Source organism: Hylobates moloch, unplaced genomic scaffold, assembly GCF_009828535.3.
Source record: "Hylobates moloch isolate HMO894 unplaced genomic scaffold, HMol_V3 SCAFFOLD_2, whole genome shotgun sequence".
Classification (NCBI taxonomy): Eukaryota; Metazoa; Chordata; class Mammalia; order Primates; family Hylobatidae; genus Hylobates; species Hylobates moloch.
In genome coordinates, this window is record NW_026652277.1 from 23570532 (window position 1) to 23588303 (window position 17772).

At 37.6% G+C, this 17772-nt stretch overlaps 1 long non-coding RNA gene across 1 annotated transcript in view; it reads left to right on the forward strand.

The window, feature by feature from the left end:
• Positions 1-17772, forward strand: part of LOC131382112 (uncharacterized) — a 165188-nt gene that overhangs the window by 22588 nt on the left and 124828 nt on the right. The gene's annotated exons all lie outside the window — the stretch shown is intronic.

The window sequence follows — 17772 nt, forward strand, 5'->3', positions numbered from 1 at the left end:
CATAAAATTGTAAATTAACATTTAGAAACATACCACAAATGAAAGGAAAGGCATAGGACAAATATTTAGTGGGGAAAATATCCCACCAATAGTCAAAGTCGTTAACCTTAATGTAAAAAAGCTCTTTCAATTAAAAAAGAATATCAATGCCTTAAGAGGCAAAAATGGCAGAGACAATTACAAGTTATTCAGAGAAGACAAAAAGATAGACAAATACAGGAAAAGTGCTCGACCTAATTAGTAAAATTTTTAAATAAACATTAATACTTTCAAATATGGAGTATTAAGATAAAAAGTAGATACAGTGCTGAGGTGGACTTTGTGAAATGGATAATCACAAATATTGCTGATAAGAGCACAAACTTCAACAAACGTTCTTGAAACCCACTTGTTGATATGAGTGAAAAATGTTTGTTTGTTTTTTTTTTGAGATGGAGTCTCTCTCTGTCACCCAGGCTGGAGTGCAGTGGTGTGATCTCGGCTCACTACACGCTCTGTCTCCCGGGTTCACGCCATTCTCCTGCCTCAGCCTCCTGAGTAGCTGGGACTACAGGTGCATGCCAGCAGGCTGAGCTAATTTTTGTATTTTTAGTAGAGACGGGGTTTCACCATGTTGGCCAGGCTGGTCTCGACCTCCTGACCTCAAGTGATCCACCTGTCTTGGGCTCCCAAAGTGCTGGGATTACAGGTGAGAGCCACCATGCCCAGTCAGAAAAATCTTAAATAGGAGGAAATTCACTGACACATCAATCTTATTTGTGGGAATATATCTTAAAGAAATAATCAAAGATGTTATGAAAATTGTAAGCACAAAGGTACCCAGTATGATTTAAAACTGGAAAATATAAAAACCTAAATACCCAACAGTAAGAGAATTGTACATGATAGAATACACATGATGAAATATTATCCATCTTTTTAAAAATCCTGTTTTAAAAGAAAATGTAATGGTTTGAAGAAAACATTCATTTTAGTGTTAATTGAAAAAATAATTTAAAAAACTGTATGATGTTCATTAACTAAATTACCTCCCCTGCCCCCTACCCCCACCAACACACACAGAATCTTCATATATTTAACATTATTACTATTTACCTGATCTCATGTTTTTTTTTTTTTTTTTTTTTTTTTTTTTTTTTTTTTTGAGAGGATATCTCACTCTGTCGCCCAGGCTGGAGTGCAGTGGCGCCATCTCTGCTCACTGCAAGCTCCGCCTCCCAGGTTCACTCCATTCTCCTTCTTCAGCCTCCCGAATAGCTGGAACTACAGGCGCCCGCCACGGCGCCTGGCTAATTTTTTGTATTTTTAGTAGTGATGGGGTTTCACCATGCTAGCCAGGATGGTCTCGGTCTCCTGACCTCATGATCCACCTACCTCGGCCTCCCAAAGTGCTGGGATTACAGGCGTGAGCCACCGCGCCTGGCCCTATCCCATGGTCTTTTAATCATATTCTGTTTTCTTCTTCTGGATTCCCTTTTCATGAAAGGCCTGCTGTTTTGCATTCTATGGAGGATTTCCATGGCAGATAATGTTTAGATGTTTCCTCGTTCTTCTGATTGACGGTCTCCTTACTTTGTAGTAGTCTTGTCCTTTTACACATTTGATTTTTCTTTACTCAATCTTGAGATAAGAGATAGATCTATAGATGATGATTGCCAGTGTTTTGCCTTGTCCCCATTCTTGGGACCCCTTTGGTACGATTCCATTCTCAAAGCTACAGTTTCCTGGAAGTTTGACGCATGTATCTCTTAGCCCAGTTTTTCACATCTAATAGGCTTTTATCCAGTGTAGCTTAGCTGGACTGAAATGGTGTCTTCTCTTGTGTTTGATTCCCCCACCCCACATTTCTCTGATACTCTGAAATATGAAATCATGAAAAACTGCAAGGTGGAGTGTATTGCTTTCCGAAAGCTTCCTGGGTCTACTCTCAGTTACAGGATCCAGAGTACCACCAAGTGTTCCCAGCCTTCTCTTCCCAAATTTTTTGTCCAGTTGTTTCCTTCTAGCTCAGTCTCCTTGGGAGGAGAATTAGTGAGGAAAGAACTGGATAGGGCATGAGGAGCATCCAGGAGAGGGGTGGCTGACCAGTTGGATATTTGTTGTAGTCCCTGTATGAATGTTGTAGTCCCTGTATGTATGAATCAAAAAGAGGTGGTAGGGGAGGAGCATCGGAACATCGGCTCTATAGTCCCACTTTAGAGTTGACATTGCAATTATGATCTCTTACTGTGTTTTTCGATTAGTTTCATTGGCCTTGTAATTAGTGGGAAATTCTTCCATGTTCTTGTCACAGGTTTCGCTTACTCTCACTTTTCATTATTGTGACTTATCTCCTTTTGGAGGGTGCCTTCATCGGTGTTTTTTCAAGAAGTTGGAAAAGCTTGCTTGCTTTAGGGGCTGCTTAACAATATGTAATTTTAAGTAGGAAGAATGAGGAAAGGGTTTTTATTTTATTTTATTTTTCCCTTAAACCATTTTTCTTCAGTTGATGCACTTTCATTGCTATAGTATGAGAGAAGACATCACATCCTTGTACCTTGGGCAAGGGGAAAGCTGATTTTAGCAAAATTACCACATTTCTCCATTGCAGCCTGTATTATCACATTATAACACTACAATCAAATGAAGCCACCAATCACAGAGGACTGAGAAAAAAATAATCTTTCAAAACTGTGTATTAGCTTCATTTTGAAGCTACAATATGCTACATAAGTATGAATTAATAATACCAAGTTTTGTAGCTTTTATAATGTGCCAGCTACTGTTTTTAGCATTTTGCATTTATTAACTAATTTAATTCTCGTGCCAGCCCTATGAGGCAATCTTACAAATGAGGAAACTGAAGCAGAGAGCAGTCAAATAACTTGCCATAGGTTTTATAGGTAAGTGTCAGCTAGGATTTGCAATCAGACAATGTGGCTCCATTATCTATGTTTTTAATCATGTTAGACTAGCAAAGGCCAAATGACTGAACATCCATCTTAAAATGCTTGATGAATTATTTCTGAATCTACTTAATTTAAATAAACGTAAAGAAACCTGGAGAAGTCTTTGAGAAGAGGAAAAGATGGAAAAGTTAATTATGTGTGTGTGTGTGTAGAGAGCGAGAGAATACACACAAAACACATGACTGTGTAACTATTAAAAAAAGGTAGCATCACATGACAATAATTTCTGTAGATTCTCCTTTCTTTCAAGTATTAATATTTTAAAAATAATTTAAATCATTTGCCTTCTTTTGTAGAAAAATAATAACAATGATTACCCCAAATCATACCCCTAAGGGTTGTTCCCTGTAACAATGATCAAATTACATTAGCTCATTATTTATTTTCTAATACCACTTGCCATAGACCATCAATAGTTTGAATTTGTGAGCTAGATAAACACAGTTTTTAGTCCAGTTTTCAGTCACAGAAGAGAGCAAAGCATTTGCTGATGTTGAATGCATGACCTTGGACCTCCTCAGAAACATTCTCTAATCAAATGAACTCCTGGGAGCAGATTACTTACATCTGGAAGGCAAACATTATGTAAATGTTTATTCTTCTCACATTTGTTTAGAGGGACTCAGAATTATCCCCAGGTGGGGAAATATACATTTTATTGTCTCTTTTTGTAGTGATCCTGTCCCATTTGTCAGACTATGTAAGGGGACCACTTGAAAGGCAATCACAGAAGGGCTTCCAATGTCTTCAGTGACCTTTTTGGATTTTCAAGAATTCCTGAAACTGCTAGGACATTCTTAGATTCTCGAGATGCTTTAGAAAAAAGTTGTGTTGGGATGTTTTTATAGGTAGCATACAATAATGTAATTGATGAGGTCGCAAGCAAAATTAACTTTAAAGCTAGAGATCTCTTCTGAAAAATTACTATTATTTATATAATTTTTCTTCTAATTTGTTTACATTAAAAATCCAGGGAATACAAATATCTGAGAAAAAGAGAAAAATGGAAAAATATATGAAAAAAATGAGAAAGAAAGATTAGAAAAAGTTTTGTTTTCATGCAGATAGGATAATAGAGTGTTAGAATTGAGATCTCTCAATTTACCAAGAAAAGAGTTGACCAAGAATTGGAGTGGTTTCTGTAAAGCACAGCAGTCAGCACGTGGTCCATGGGAAGGAGATTTCCACGTGCTTCTCTTTCATCTCATTCATTCCCAGCTGGAAGGTGGGAAGAATGACAAAAGGTCCTGGCAAGAGAGATGCCTCATTGCCATTCTTTTCTCATATATTTGGTAGGTTTTAGCAAATGATAGAAAGATTTTAAATTAGTTTGCCCAGGCTGCCACAACAGAATACTTATTTATGTATTATGACTGGGTGGCTTAAACAACAGAAATTATTTTCTCACAGTTCTGGAGGCTGGAAGTCCTCCAGATCTAGGTCCTGTGGGGTCTCTGAGGAGGCCTCTCTTTCTGGCTTACAGATGTCTGGCTTCTTGCTGTGTGCTCTGGTGATGGGGAGAGGGAGAGAGAGGAAGAAAGGCAGAGAGGGAGAGGGAGGAGGAAGTGGGGCAGGGAAAGGGAGAGGGAGAGAGAGCACACTCTTATAAGGGCACTAATCCTGTTAGTTCAGGGCCACACCCTTATGACCTCATTTAACCATAATTATTGCCTTAGAAGCCCTATCTCCAAATATAGCCACACTGGGGGTTAGGGCTTTAGCACTGAATGGGGAGGGCACCAATATTCCATCCTTAACAGACTTGTAGTATCTTCTAATTTTAAAGAGGATTGACAGTGCTATAGAAATTCTTTCCAAAAAATAAGACAGGAAGGTTTGAATAGCAGAATAAAGTTAGCTTAGGAATCAGACAGATCTGAATTTCAACCTGTGGCTCATCTACTAACTACCCATGTAGAAGTTATTTACTTTCTGAGGCTTAGTTTTCTCCTTTGTACCATGAAGACAGTAATGCTTCAGCTATTGCATAGAGCACCGAACACAATGTTGTTTGTAAGGATAAGTGCTCAATGTATGAAAATGATGATTATTATTATCCCAGAGATTAGGTGTATCCCAAGGACTCAATTTACCTAATCCAAGTAAAACTATCATAAACAAGTATTTCCTCATCCTTGACTGCCTTATGAATAATTTTAGGGGAAGTAAAGCTACGATTATGAAATACATAATTAGGGAAAAAGCAAAGCTAGCCATACTTTTTTTAAGCCTTCAAAAATACCTTTCTTCAACCTTAACAATATTCTTGACTGCTCACAACACTTTCTTCTTTTCTACACATCTTTGAATTTCAAAAAACAAACCAAGTTATGCTAGTGAAACTTTTCCACTGACTCATCTTGTTCTGGGGGCCCTAGAGGCCAGAATCAGGATCAAAAGATGGGATTCCCCAGGAGAAAGATTTAATCTCTACTAAAGCAGGAACTTTGCAATAGTTTGAGCTGTTGAATAAGGAATGAGTTTCCTCACAAGGTGGTGAGTTCCTCATCTCTGAATGGGAGCCACTTGGCAGGAATATTGTGGTAGCATTTCAAGCAGTGGACAGGAAACTGCTATACGTGACCTCGGAGAGCTCTTCTGCCCTGAAATTATGTGATAACAGAATGTCACTTTCAGGAAGTCTCTCCTTTTAGAAAAGGATGTACAAATGGAAATTACCTCAGTGTCTGGCTTAGGACCTAGAAAATAGAACTCTGATTAACTTGTTCTGGCAGCCCTGGAACTTGAAGTTCTTTCAGACTGTGCCTTAAGTCCTAGGGGTACTGACCATGACTTTGGAGCTAAATATAGTCTAGAAAGTACCATTGTGTATCCGACACTAGGAGCCAGTGCAGCCAGCTTGCTTCTTACCTTGGTGTCTAACACTTCATTAGGTCCTGGACATGATCCTTTTGTTATATGCGAGCACAAGCATTTCATTACAGATTCAGGAAATGATGAAGAGATAAATGTTAGAAAGAGTGTTTCCAAGGAAGATATTAATGGAGTGTTAATGCATCTCACTCTCTTCCCAGAGCAGAATCCTCTAGAGGGATTTTAGATTTATGGGAGTGAGAGTTAATCTATGCTAACAGAATCTTTACCTTCATTTAGCAACAAAGGAAATATGAATGTTAATTAAAGTGCCTGGTTTAGCACTTCCTTGTAAGCAAAATTCCTTGAAAACTGCTATCTGGAAACAAGCCATATCCTTGCTCAGTCATGGAAATCTAGAGCCAGGAAAACTAATGTATGCTTTTCCTACCTCTGAAGTGGAAGACAATAACAACATTGTATTCTCCAAGCTGAAAAATTTTAGACAACAGCATTTTTTTCATGAAGCGGGCTTCAAAGAGAGTTGTGAAAGGACCTTTGAAAGAGTTTCTGGAGCCCAATCTTTTTTTTTTTTTTTTTTTTTTTTTTGAAGCTGCTGTGTGTTTTAAAGGTATAAGTAATATGGGCTTCATAAATATTTTAAGTTTAAACATCAATTTATTCTTTGCCTTTCAACTTGCACACTGGAAATCATGATGCTATTATCAATATTTTAGCTATTATTAAAAGCCAGCCAGGGAAATGCACATATGGGCATACGTGTTGTGCCTCCCTCATAAAGTTTGCCTTTAGGTTTAGCATTTATTTCTAATGATAAAGAGTGCTTTATAGTTAGTAGCATTTTTTCACATTAGTCGTTTCTAATGTTTTCAAGATGCCCCAGAAATCTGAAATACCTCGTTATAGTTCTTGATCTATACAAAGATAAAATACTGCACTTGCTACATCTACAAATCAATTTAAAAATTACCTCCTAGATTTGAAATCACTTGGAGTATGGGAAGAAGAAAGAGAAAAGCACAGATAAGTCAGGCAAGCTTGTAAAATGAAATAAAAGTCTTTGCATTTTTCTCATGAATCACAAAAATGCTTGTTGTTTGATCCTGAGGGTTGAGGTGTGATAATCTATTAAATTGTTATGTGTTCATCATTTGGTATGGGTCCAAACTTTTTGTCTTCAGCTTTTCTCTTTTTTCATTGTCTCCTCTTTTTTCTCCTTTGTAGATTTTTGGCAGGTGGGTATGGGAGCAAACCATCAGAGTCTTTGATATTATATCATCAGGATGCTGGTGGAGATGCTGGTTGGGTTAATTTAATTTAAAACTTCCTTTAATATGTTCGTGGACATGGATGGGGTGGGAGGCTTCTCTCTCTGACACTGTATTACTGAGGTTAATGTCATATATGGCTAATACATTATAGTTCTAAGAGTTGCATGTAACTAAAGTAACTAGGCTAATCCTAGTTTAAAATATTTCTGATGCCTTGGTAAAAAGATTGTAAGAATAATGAGCAATGAAGTGGGAACAAAAAGGATTTTGATAAAGTGAAGCTGATTCTTTTTTTGTGTGTGTGCTATGACCTCTATTGTTCTCCAAAAAGCAGCTTGAAGCTTGAAAGGTTAATAGGAAACCTTTTTTCACCTTATATTGTAGCATCAAAAGCTCTCAGGCTGCAAGTGTAATTTATCCTAACACCTGCTGGGGTAGACACCAGGGCTCTATATCTGCCTCTAATTCTAATGGTCTTGTGATGTGACCTCAGTCACTTACCCATAAAGTGAGGGAATGTTAAACATCTGTCATCGCAGTTTTGTTTAATAGGAAGATTATATATATTTTATGTAGTGCTATCTAAATGAATTTTGTTTTCAGCTCTTACCTGGGCATTCCTGGCTCTTTAGTACTCTTGTTGGAACAGATGTGAGATGTCAAGAGTACCTATTCACCAGAAAATTGCTGAAACCTTTACCATGTTTACTAAATGTTATACTTTTAAACACTTACATATTTTTAAATGAAGGATATCTTATTCAAATACTATTATGTAGCTGATGGGATCAATATAATCATGCTATAGTTTACCCTTTGCCTTCCTTAGTGATGAATAGACTCTCTTGCACATGCTTCCTGCTCTGTTCTTTACACAATTGAAAATAATAACAAACAGCCATGAAAATGGTAAAGCGTTGGTGGTAATATAAATTATGGCATTATGGAAAACAAACATTGTGGAAAACAGTGTGGAGGTTCCTTAAAAAATTAAGTCGAACTACCACATGATTCAGCAATCCCACTGCTGAGTGTATACCAAAGGAAAGAAAATCACCACCTCGTAAAGATATCTGCATTTCCATGTTCATCTCAGCATTACTTGCAATAGCCAAGATATGGAATCAACTTAAGTGTCTGTCAATGGATGACTAGATAAGGAAAATATGGCCTATATACACAATGAAATTCTATTCAGCCTATAAAAAGAGGGAAATTTGGCATTTGTGGCAACGTAAATGAACCTGGAAAACATTATGTTAAGTGAAATAATGCAGGCACAGAAAGACAAATACTTTGTGATCTCACATGTCGAATCTGAAAAAGTTAAACTCATAGAAACAGAGAGTAGGATGGTGGTTATCAAGGGCTAGGGGCAGGAGGGGATTGGGGAGATGTTGGTCAAAGGGTATAAAATTTCAGTTGATGGGAGGAAAAGTTCAAGGGATATATTATACAACATGGTGACTATAGTTAATAACAATGTATTATATACCTGAAAATTGCTCAGAGTAGATTTTCAGTGTTCTCATCAAAGCAAAATAAGTATGTGAAGTAATACATTTGTTAATTATTAGCTCAATTTAGCCATTCCATAGTATATTCACATTTCAAAACATCATTTGTACATCAAAACATTTGCATAATTTTTATTTGTCAATTTGAAAAATTTAAAAAGTAATACAGTATATTCTGTTTGGAAATTTAGCCATTGTTCTTTACTTTCAAAAGATACATAGCAATATTTTAAAATATATATAACAATATAATCTGATATCTTTACATAGAAATTAAATCTGTGTTAATTAATTTCATCTGTATTTCATATGGGCAAATGATGTTTTACTGAAATATTAAATTTAATTTCAGGGTAAAATCAAATAGTCGCCATTTAGAGTAGTGAGTTCTATGGATGGAACTCTGGTCCATGAAGTCCCTGAAGTTGAATGTAAAAGATACGTGTAAGTGAATTTTCAGGGAGATGATCCATAGCTTTTGCAGATCCTCAAAGGAGTCTCCTCCACCCCACCCCAATCGTATACATATAAAATTCCAGAACCAGAGGATTAACATAAAGTAGAATGGGCTGTCAGAAGCTTGGTGGGCTTGTGAAAGGCTTCAAAAATGTGTTTTTAGGAGTGCTGTAATTTAATGACCCTGAAGCTCAGTGAGAAAGTGCTTCCTGATGGACAGAGCCCACTTTGCTCAATGCAGACCTCCACAAATGTCTTCATGGAAACTTGCATTGCATAGATGATCTTGGTGTTAGGAATTATGACATTATATATTTGATTCTACCTCTTCTTCAGAAAAAAGATATATCTCTAGAAATGTCACAAACATGAATCAAATCATGTTTTAATATTGTGTTTTATAAATACTAAATAATTAGCCAATGAATATTTAATCTTTTCATTGAAAATGTGAGTAACCTGCAAAAGCTGCTTTTATTTTCTAAAATTGCAGCCCTTTCAGACATATTTCAATGGAATCTTCCTTCAAGCCTTAAAACTATAGGTTTGAAGCTTATTTTATAAACTTAATGGAAATCTTCTTAATATAAATTTTTGGTTTTTAAAAAGTATATTTGAATTCTGAAAGCCCTGTATATAATCATCATTGTTATCACCACCATCACCATCTGTAACAGGTACTATTCTAAGTATTTTTTATCCATTAATTCATTTAATTATTACAGCAATCCTATGCAGTAGATACAACTTTTAGCCCCATTTTACAGACTATAAAATAGAAGCAAAGAGAGGTTAGGTAACTTGTCCAACTCTCTATAATAATATTTAAATGAGTAAATAAATAAATGAATAAACTTCACTATCCTTTAGAGTTTTAAAATAACTAGTTGTCAGAGATGGAGAAATAAAAACCTGAATTTTTATGCATTTAACTTGTTATCTGCACTTCAGAGTCAAAATTATTTCAGTAATCAGCTTTGTATTTTGAGGCTACTTTGGCAATGTTGCCAAAGGTCTAATGTTATGGTCATTTGTGTGTATTTACTAATTAACTTGACCTCTACAAGCAGTTTATTTACATTTTAATCTTCCTAAATTTCTTCTTCTCCAAATAAACTCTGAGAGCAAGATAATAAACACACTCATTAAAATGAAGGCTTCACTGTAACCAGACCTATTTCCATTTTAACATATTTATGCTTCTAACAACATTTATATATACTAAAAGCAGAGCGTTAACAATTTACCCAAACCACATGGTGCTTACTGCACTGAGGCATCTATTTGACAAAAGCCCTAGAACACAATAATTAAAATATGCAAATCTCCTCATAATAGGCTGATTTTACAGTCTTTGCTCATGGAAAATCCCTATTGATTTCATATGTGAAGCATTTTGTCATTAAGTTTTAATTGTTGATTAAATAACAAGAAACATACACAGAACTCTCTAAACCTCTACTTAAAAATAAAGCAACATTTTGATGAACACTTCCAGTAAGTTTCCAAGTTTCCAAACTGTACAGAAGACCACATTAAGAAAAATACAGCTTCAAGAAGTTGAAGTTTGGTTTTGTGGAAGATCTGAAAAAAGACAGCTTTATAACACAGAAAGTAATCAATAAGACAGGTGTTTAAGTGTTTTGTGACTGGTTATTTCAAATAGTAAGATTTTTAAAACAAATTGAGATAGATGATTGTATATTCACATGGGAATTACCTTTCTCTGTCCTAACATGCAAGGTTTCTAACAGGGGGTTTGCTTTCTGAAATCCAAAAAAATTGAATGAGGAGCAAGTGTTTAGGATCACGAATGCATATTAGAAGTTTCAGATGACCATGGCGTAACAGGATGGGATGGACATGCATAGTTGAACGGTACAGGGCTTTGAAATCAGCAGCTCTGGTGGGAGCTGCCCAAACAGCTGTTGTGTCAGGTGCAGTGGGGGGAGGTGAGGACAGTTGAGGCAGGTTGCAAGGAAGGCTGGGACTCAATAGTGGATGTGCTTCTCTTGCCAGCTTGGAGGCATCTCAGAGATGTTGATTTAATGGAGTGGAACACAGGTGGTGACCGTCATCTTGAAGCTCCTCCTGTCATTGCTGTGCCTCCAGACTAGGAAGTTGAGGATAAGATTTCCTGAATTCATGTCCCTGGTGGCAGATGAAACTTGGAAAAACATTTTAGGACAACTTTTTTTTTTTTTTTAATTTTAAAAATGCTAGTCTGACATTTGCTTAAATGAGTATATTCCTTAATGTTACTTGTTTGAATGATTAATATTCTACGGTCCTATTGAGGCTTTATGTCACAAAGGCACTTTTATATACACTATTCCATTTGGTTTGGGTCTCAAAATTCATGCGAAGCATGGCTAGGTGATATGAAATCCATTTTTTTTTTTTTGGAGACGGAGTCTTGCTCTGTCGCCCAGGCTGGAGTGCAGTGGCGCAATCACGGCTCACTGCAAGCTCTGCCTCCTGGGTTCACGCCATTCTCCTGCCTCAGCCTCCTGAGTAGCTGGGACTACAGGCGCCCACCACCACGCCTGGCTAATTTTTTTTTTGTATTTTTAGTAGAGACGGGGTTTCGCCATGTTAGCCAGGATGGTCTTGATCTCCTGACCTCATGATCTGCCCGCCTCGGCCTCCAAAAGTGCTGGGATTACAGGTGTGAGCCACCGTGCCTGGCTGAAATCCATTTTTTTAGATGAGAAAACTGAGGCTTAGAGAGATCAGATAGTTTGTCCTCAGCCTCATTGTAGCTAACAAATTCAAGGTCAAATGTATACCTGAATTATTTGGCTCCACATTTAGTTCAAGTGCTCTTTCTGTACAAGGCTCCCACTGAGTGGAAAAATCTGGCTGTTATTATTTTTCTCTTAACTCTCCAATGTTCAGGCTAAAAGGACAATGTTTTAAAAAAGTATGGACCCGTACTTAATAAATCCTTACCCAACATAGTTGAAAACGTTTTCAGCATTTTGATTCTTTAGGAGAAACGTATTTGGCAATTCCCTCTTTTAAGGAATGCTTCAGATGTTTGTTATACCTTATTTGAATGATTGGCATGAGGATGTATATAGGAGGGGCCATAAACTACCAGAAAAGGACAAAGAAACTTATTTAAACTTATTTAAGTAGATAACTGAATTAGGGCAAGAAATTGAAGTCAATTCCCCAGAAATGGTGTCAGTTTGTACTTAAACCTATTATAATGGACGAAAATAGGTATTCTACTCAAGTTTAATTCTCTTATTCATTTAGAAGCGTTGCATTTGAAACACTTTATCTTCACTGTCTTCCCTCACAAGATTAACATGTCTCTCTGCTCTTTTGCAATATTTATGTGGTTAATTTTGCTAACAGGCAGTTTGCAATCAACTGATGTTTGCTACAGAGGCACCCCAGAGGCACCCCGAATGCAAATTTAACTGGAGCTGTAATTACACAATGAATCACATTACCTGGCAATTTATGCTTTCGTTTTAAATTATTCAAAAATGTTTTTGTTGGGAGTCCTGGCACATCCTCATTAGCATGGAGCTGGTCAGCCAGGCTGCATCAATCATGCAGGGAGAATTCGTGTCCTGCCAGGCTTGTCACCTCCTGTTAACTCACAAGATAAACTTGGCCTGGAACTCATCTTGGCTGGGAAGAGTATAGGCTGTATTGATAGCAGATGGTGCCCACTGTATTTGGTCTAAAAGTTCAGCATCAAAATGAAGGAATAGGGTCTGGGATGGGGGCTGGTTCAAGGAGGAGACCTGTCTGAATAAAAGTTTTGTAGCTCGCTTTGGTCTCTGGAGTAACACAAGATATTCCATTTTCATGTTTTTGAGTAGAGCTTTTTACCAACATTCCCCAAATGCAGTGATGGGTGGGGGGTTCTTTAGGCTGTTGTTTAGGTTTTGTTTACACTACGTTTTAACTCTCAACTTACTCTTTCTCAGTACCCCTCACTCTACAGATAATGAAATTGAGACTCTGAAAGGAGTGTGTCCAATGACGCAACTAGGAAACGACAGATGGGGCTTCTGATCTAGGCCAATACAGACTCTACCATGTTCCATCTTTTTTGTCTTCAGAGACAAGAATATTATTTTCCAATTTAGAAACTTGATTTTGTGTGTTTGCATATTCCTTCCTGCTATTCATTCCTAGACTAGGAAATCCCTTTCAGGTACCCCACCTATATTAGATTCCTAGGGCTTCTGTAACAAATTACCACAAACTCGGTGGCTTAACACAAATTAAATGTATCCTTTCTCAATTCTGGAGGCCAGCAGTCTACAGTCAAGGTGTCAGCAGCACTATGTTCCCTCTGAACTCTAGGGGATATCTGGCCTTGGGTTTTCCAGCTTCTTGTAGCTCCAGGTGATCCTTGGCCTCGTGGAGCTCCTGCCTCTGCCTCTCTCTTCACGTGGCCTTCTCCTCTATGTTCCTCCTCTTCTGTCTGTGTCTTTTCCTTTTATTTTAAAGAAACTTGTCTTTGAATTTGGGGCACCTGATTAATCCAGAATGATCTATCTTGAGATCTTTCACTTAATTACATCTGCAAGACCCTTTTTTCAAATCAGGTCATATTCACAGGTACTGGGGACTAGGGCTTGGACATCTCTTTTTGGGGGTCAGAGTTCTACCCAATATACCACCCTTAGGTTATCTTAACTCATTCAGCACTCTACTCTTTTTCTTGGAACTTTCTTGTTTTCACTTTTTCTTTTCACCCCAACCTGTATTTGCTGACCATTTCTAGTTTTTGGGAGAAGCATCAATTATCAGTATTTTCCCTGGATCCTATCCTCCACTCTTTTAAGCCAAGTCTCCTCTCTAGCATTTTTTTTTTTTTTTTTGAGACAGAGTCTCACTCTGTTGCCAGGCTGGAGTGCAGTGGTGCGATCTTGGCTCACTGCAATCTCCGCCTCCCGGGTTCAAGCGATTCCCCTGCCTCAGCCTCCTGAGTAGCTGGGCCTACAGGTATGCACCACCATGCCTGGCTAATTTTTTGTATTTTAGTAGAGATAGGGTTTCACCATGTTGGCCAGGATGGTCTTGATCTCCTGACCTCATGATCTGCCCACCTCAGCCTCCCAAAGTGCCCTCTCTAGCTTTTATGTGAGCTACTTGAGGACAGGAATTGTATAGTTTATCTTTGTAGCATCAATGAGTGGTCCTGATAGGTGTCCAATAAATGTGTGCTGAATAGATGAATGACTGTATGGCAATCAGAACTTTTTGAACATTTATGGTCTATTATACAATTCTCTAATGCAGTTGTATCAAACAACGTTCTTCACTATAAGTTAAGGTTTAACTCTTACTGGAAAAGACATTTGCTAGGTCATAAAGTATAAGCTAAAAATAATTATAAATGAACTAGAAAGTACCAATACCATGGGCCTCATAAAGATGCAGGAAAAAACTTATTAGTTACAACTAGACATCTGTATGTCTTCATTAGACAGGACTTGACCTGTATTTTCAACTGTACCATGGTATTTTGTGTGGCTTAGACATATCTATTGAATGGCTAAAAGTTCAATAGATATTGAAATATTTTATCCTCTGAACAATTAAAACTATTCCTAAAAATTAAATTTTTGGGAAAGATGAATAAATAAAATCTCATGTTTTATGAATATTTGAGTAAATTGACTTAATGTACCAGTAGAGAAACATTTAATCATCAAAACGATGAGGGGGAAAAGTAACATGTTTTTAAGACATAATCACAATTGTGTTTTATATGAAGAACTCTTATTGGAATGCTGTGTAGTTCCCCAATATTGTGGTTCAGTGGAACAAGATTCCTCAGAACCTATGCTGATGTACATTAGTTAAAGTTGGTTATTAATGATTACTTTGTGGAATATTCATTGAGTGGTATAGATTCACTCTCAGGGCCCCAGTGTTCAAATCAAAATGTATCAACTGCATAAAAACCCAGGTTTGGGTTTGGCACAAACTATTTGCTTTGTAATGCTAGAAACTTGATGTCATTTTTTATGACCTTGGCCATGAGTAGAAGCCCCTAGAAGCTTCCATATCCTTCTCTGGCAGTAGAGCTAAACACTCAACTGAAATGATGGTCTATAACAGAGGTCCCCAACCTTTTTGGCACCAGGGACCAGTTTCATGGAAGACAACTTTTACACAGATGGGAGTGGGTGGGAGATGGTTTGGGCACGAAACTATTCCACCTCAGATCACCAGGCATTAGTTAGGTTCTTATAAGGAGTGCACAACCTAGATCCCTCACAAGCGCAGTTCACAATAGGGTTCATGTTCCTATGAGAATCTAACACCACTGCTGATCTGACAGAAGGCAGAGCTGAGGCAGTAATGCTCACTCACCTGCTGCTTGCTTCCTGCTGCGAGGCCCAGTTCCTAACAGGCCATGGACCAGTAGTAGTCTGCAGCCTTGGCTTTGAGGACCCCTAGTCTATAAGAACAAAAGGTGAGTGTTTAATTTTGCATTCAATAGTCAATAAAGTTGCTGTTTTAATTGCCTCTCTTTTACCCCACTGATGAAGGAGAGATTCCTGCCCTGGAGTTCTGGGGATGGTGGAACACACAATACGCAATATGGGACAGGTGATATTGACAGCAGTTTCCTAGTCACCTGTTCTCATGGCTGGGGGAGGAGGACTCCACATGTCCTGCAGTGCCACAGAGGGGTTACACCCAGGAGCAGTGTCAATGAGCAAATGCTGTGAGAGGCAGGCTTCATAGTGTCAAGAGGGTGGAGTACTCCCTGGTTCCTGTGGGAGGATGTGATTGGCTTGCTTGAAAAATTCTGTGGATTGGTGGGGAACTGAAACCTGCTACTCAGCAATAAGCAGGAGCTGTGTCTGGTCCGTGTGATAAAAAGGGATGTTTAACTAGGGGACTTTATCTGTCAGGACAGAATGGGGAGGGGGAGCTGCAGTTTGGCCATTTGAGGCCTTCGTGATTTCACCACATGTCAAGGCAACATTTAAAATAGGGCTTTATTTTAGGCCTTACACCACAGTTGCTACTTGTATTCACAGACTTTTAATGTTTTTAGGTATAAAGCTGAATTCATTTCCCGTAAATATCAGAGATTCTGAAGGTGATAAATTTTTACTTGTAGTCTATGGACAGAATTTAGAAAGCAGCCTTAAGGTTATGGTTTCCATGGGCTAGCACCTCTCTCAGTATTTAGCTTTTAATACTCATACAATTAAAAAATATAGGCATATAGATTGAGCATCCCAAATCTAAAAATCCAAAATCAGAAGTGTTGTAAAATCCAAAATGTTTTCAGTGCTGACATGATGATGCTCAAAGGAAATACTCACTGGAGTATTTCAGATTTTGGAGTTTTGAATTTGGGATGCTCAACCGGTAAGTATAATGCAAATATTCTCAAATCCAAAAAAAAAAAAAAAAAATCCAAATCCTCACTGATGGTCTCAAGCATTTTGGATAAGATAATACTCAGCCTGTACTGAATACATAAGAATTATATCTGACAATAATTATGTTTTTGAGTTTATGAATGATTTATTTTAAACTGAATATAATTATTGACATATAACAAATTGAGTTCTTATTCTGTGAGAATTTCTGTAATTAAATCTCTTTTACGCTAGTATTATTGCCAGTTCAGATTTGCCATTTGGTGGCTCACAGAAAAGCAATACTCATAGAGAAGCTCATAGAAAAGTAATCAATTTCATATTAAAAAAGAGTATAACTTTGCATATTCTTATATACCATAAAATTTTATGCTTCTTTAATGCAATGCGATTTAATATACTCAAAATAAGATTTCCCATAATATATCAGTCAGGAATCTAACTGAAGGACATTTAATTCATCAGGAAATATCTTGGATATCAGAATTCCTTGGCCTGTGATCCAAGCACTTTGGGAGGCTGAGGCTGGAGGATTGTTTGAGCCCAGGTGTTTGAGACCAGCCTGGACAATATAGTGAGACCTCATCTCTACTAATTTTTTTTTTTTTAATTAGCTGGATGTGGTGGTGTGTGCCTATAGTCCTAGCTATTCAGGGGCCTGAAAGGGGAGGATCATGTGAGCCCAGGAGTTCAAGGTTACAGTAGTTATGATTGCACCACTGCACTCCAGCCTGCATGACAGAGTGAGACCCTGTCTCTCACACACACAAAAACCTCACACCTTAAAGTGTGGTTTCTATAATGTCCAATTTTAAGAAGTACCCTGGCAACTTCTAATGGTACTTTTCTAAACATCAAACTTCTTTATATTGCAAGCTACTAGATAGAATGTCATCAATCCTAAGATGTTTGAAATGCTTAAAGATGACATTTTAAGTAGTATTTGTATAACATCTCAAGTTTGTTGACCAGCCAATCATGTTACTGCATACCCCATGATGAATCTCCCATTATGTGGATTTGATTTGTTTTCCCATTCAACTTAGATAAAGTGAAGGCTTGACAGAAGGAGGAGTGGCTGTTTTAAAAGCACACAGAACATTGTATTGCTACTCTCAGGCTTAAGAGGTTTTAGGATGCTGTTTATTCAACTGAATTGCATTAGAGAAACTTTCAAATTTTGGCCTCAGAGAGGGATTTCAGATTTTAGCATCCTAACGGACAAAAGAGAGTTCAGTCATTACAGAATTGAAATCTTCTGTGGCAAAGTGGTATAATCAAGATGGATTATAATCAAGATGGATTATGGTCCTACAGGCAGGACACTTAGACCCACAGGAGGCAAGAAGGATCGGATTGTGGT